Genomic DNA, 3,023 nt, shown 5'->3' with positions numbered 1-3,023 from the left:
AATGGTTGCAGCTAGCATACTAATCCAAATAAGTGACAAAATAGCGCAAACATTTTCCTATTTACATGTTGGGATTTGTATAGTCACAGAGTGTACAAAAAACTACGTCACATGAGACACAGACATATTTTAACAGTATAAATACTGGGAACTATATTCTCTGAAGGCGAAGCACTGCTACTTGGGCGGAGTGATAACCGCAGCACCTGAGACGCGCCGTGGTGAGGAGCAGAGAGTTCGTTCAGAGTTTGGGTACGGTACTATTGTTGCTATTTTGAGATGAATGCCTTGCGGAAAGTCTTCCCAGAGTCAGATATCTTGCTTTGCTGGTATCATGTTATGCAAGTATGTATACAAATGTATATGAAGAGTTTGGTTCCAAAACGCGATAAACGCCATTTTGAAAAAAAATTAGTTACTGCAAAAATCAGTATTGTATCTGGTTGGTATTGAAAAGTCAATGTTTAATTTTAAGTAAAATGCGATAGCCGCCGTGTTATTCTGTCATGTTTTCTCCCTTTCTTTCCAAACCGCGACAAACGCCAGTCTCCCTTCTCTGCAGAATGCGATATATCCGCTCTCAACCAATCACAACGCACCATTCCACGCAATGTAAACAGTAACGGCAGCGCCTTAAATACACCCGGCTTCCTAGTTTTTCTTATCGATTTTGTACTTTTTTGATCAACAAACAAACAAAAAAATGAATAATTTTGACGGCATTGATGAACCTGTGGTTGTTTCTGCGGTGGGTAAGAAACGCAAGGCATCGAAATCGAATCATTTACGTGAGGAGATTAAGAAGATGAGGCACTCGGGAGGAGGAAACATGTTTTCAATCTTCTTTACAGTTCTTAATAAAAATATTATACTAATAAACTTACGTTGTTGTGTATTTTCAACAGTTTCAATATGAAAGAAAAAAAAACTTTATATTGATTCAATGGATTAATTGCATTTTGATTATTTTTTTAAATGGATTTATTGCATTTTGGGGGAAAAAAATCCGTTTTTATAATAAATCTTTGAAAATCAAAACCTGGATTTTAATTTTTTTTGTTATTATGACCTACAAATGCTATGTGAAAGTTTGAAACAGAAAATAGTGGTTTTCATCTTTCCACTTTCTTGGTAAAGAAAACACATTTTTACTCAAATTAATCTAAATGGATTTATTGCGTTTTGGAACCAAACTCTTCATATATTCTTTATATTTGAAAAATGTACCGTAAGTTAGTTATTGTCTCTTTCTTCAGGCTGTTGTCCGCTGGCTTTCGAAGACAGACTCTGGAGTCAGTGGGCCATCAAATACTGATGTTAGAACAGAAATCATTTCTTTCGTCAGAAAGATGAAGCTTTGTGCAACAGTGCGTACAATTAACAATTCAATTTTGCTTCCTTAATTGTACTATTACTATTTATATAACTATTTTAAAATAAACATTAAATCAGTTACATTTAACATTAAATCACCTATTCTTTTTTAATTTTGTTAAAATAGCATCAAGATTTTAAGTCAACTGCTGAACAATTCCTCAAGAGGTTTGAAGATTTCCCAGCTCTTTGCTCATACTTCAAGGATCACTGGCTAAAAATAGGACACACATGCACTGTAAAAAATTCACCCGTATATTTACAGTAAAGAACTGGCAGCTGTGGTTCCAGCCCTTTACCGTAATTTTACGGTTTCAACAATGCTGTAATTTTACAGTAAAGTACTGGCAGCTGTGGTTCCAGCCCTTTACCGTAATTTTAAGGTTTCAACAATGCTGTAATTTTACAGTAAAGTACTGGCAGCTGTGGTTCCAGCCCTTTACCGTAATTTTACGGTTTCAACAATGCTGTAATTTCACAGTAAAGTACTGGCAGCTGTGGTTCCAGCCCTTTACCGTAATTTTACAGTTTTTAATTTTAAGGCTGTGCTGTAATTTCACAAAGTACTGGCAGCATAAAGTTAGAATATAAATACTGTTTTTTAGGGATGGCCCGATACCATTTTTTTTCAAACCGATACGAGTACGAGTATTTACATTTGTGTACTTGCCGATACCGAGTACCGATACCGATATTTCTACCGCAAAAGTAATAGGCTCCCAGAAAAGAAGACGACTATTTTAGAACACAGGTTAGAAGACTGTTTTTATTTTCTTCTCTGCTTGTTTTAACAAGTCTAAAAATAAATAAAAATTAGTAAAATAATAAATGTATTAACACACAAACCACTGTTAATTTAACATAAAAGCAAGCAGGCTACTGCGTGCATGGTCTGGCATGACTGAATGCGCGCAAAGTGCGCTCCCTTAATAAATCCTAAAAGCTGACAGTTCATCGCGATCTCACACATCTCTGTTATTATCAATGAAGCTGACTGCACCATAAATCTTTCATAATATCCACACTTTGTTTGTTATAATTAGAGGATTTGCCAGCATACAGAATTCAGCACTGAACAAAAAAGTCCGTTTTGAGCGGTGAGGGGAGTCTATCTTAAATGCTTCTGATTGGCCATTGCGTTCAAGAAATCAACACATATGTCTGTGATTGGCTACATCGCTCAACGCTGTAACCATGTTATGAATAGAAACTCTGGCCTGTAAATCGTTTCTATTTTGTTGTAGTTGTTCTTGTTGCTTTTATGCAAGAGATGAATAAAAATCTTTTAGTTTTTATGTATTATTCATAGATATTTCTAGTTTGCGGGAGTCCCGCGAATCGTTTTATTCTCCCGTAACCCGCACACACAGAGTGAGTGCATTACCGCCCGCGCGCGCGCTCGGCCATCAGATCTATGATGCGTCTTCAGATGTTTAATTAGATTGCTGGTGTTAAACGATGTACTTTCTTTCCCTCCTCTCGACACCTTAGCTGAACATAACTCACAGTCTGCCTTGCTGTTGTCATCATCCCTTATCTTGAAATGAGCCCAAACCGCCGACATTATACTTTCCTATGCCTCAGTTCACCTCGACAAAGCACTCGCGGCGGCCAGTTTCGTTTCGCAAAATGTACGTGGTATCGGTGCG

At 37.0% G+C, this 3,023-nt stretch overlaps 1 long non-coding RNA gene across 1 annotated transcript; it reads left to right on the top strand.

Annotated features, from left to right (window-relative positions):
* The first annotated feature begins 276 nt into the window (after positions 1-276).
* Positions 277-1,588, top strand: LOC130103557 (uncharacterized). The gene is made up of 3 exons (XR_008809375.1): positions 277-345; positions 1,257-1,367; positions 1,502-1,588. It is a non-coding gene; the product is annotated as an uncharacterized LOC130103557 (long non-coding RNA).
* Positions 1,589-3,023: the final 1,435 nt, after the last annotated feature.

The sequence above is a fragment of the Rhinichthys klamathensis genome, unplaced genomic scaffold, assembly GCF_029890125.1.
Source record: "Rhinichthys klamathensis goyatoka isolate OS25496 unplaced genomic scaffold, OSU_Roscu_1.1 h1tg000289l_1, whole genome shotgun sequence".
Classification (NCBI taxonomy): domain Eukaryota; kingdom Metazoa; phylum Chordata; class Actinopteri; order Cypriniformes; family Leuciscidae; genus Rhinichthys; species Rhinichthys klamathensis.
The sequence above is the reverse complement of the archived record's forward strand: the minus strand, read 5'-3'. Positions and strand labels throughout refer to the sequence as shown.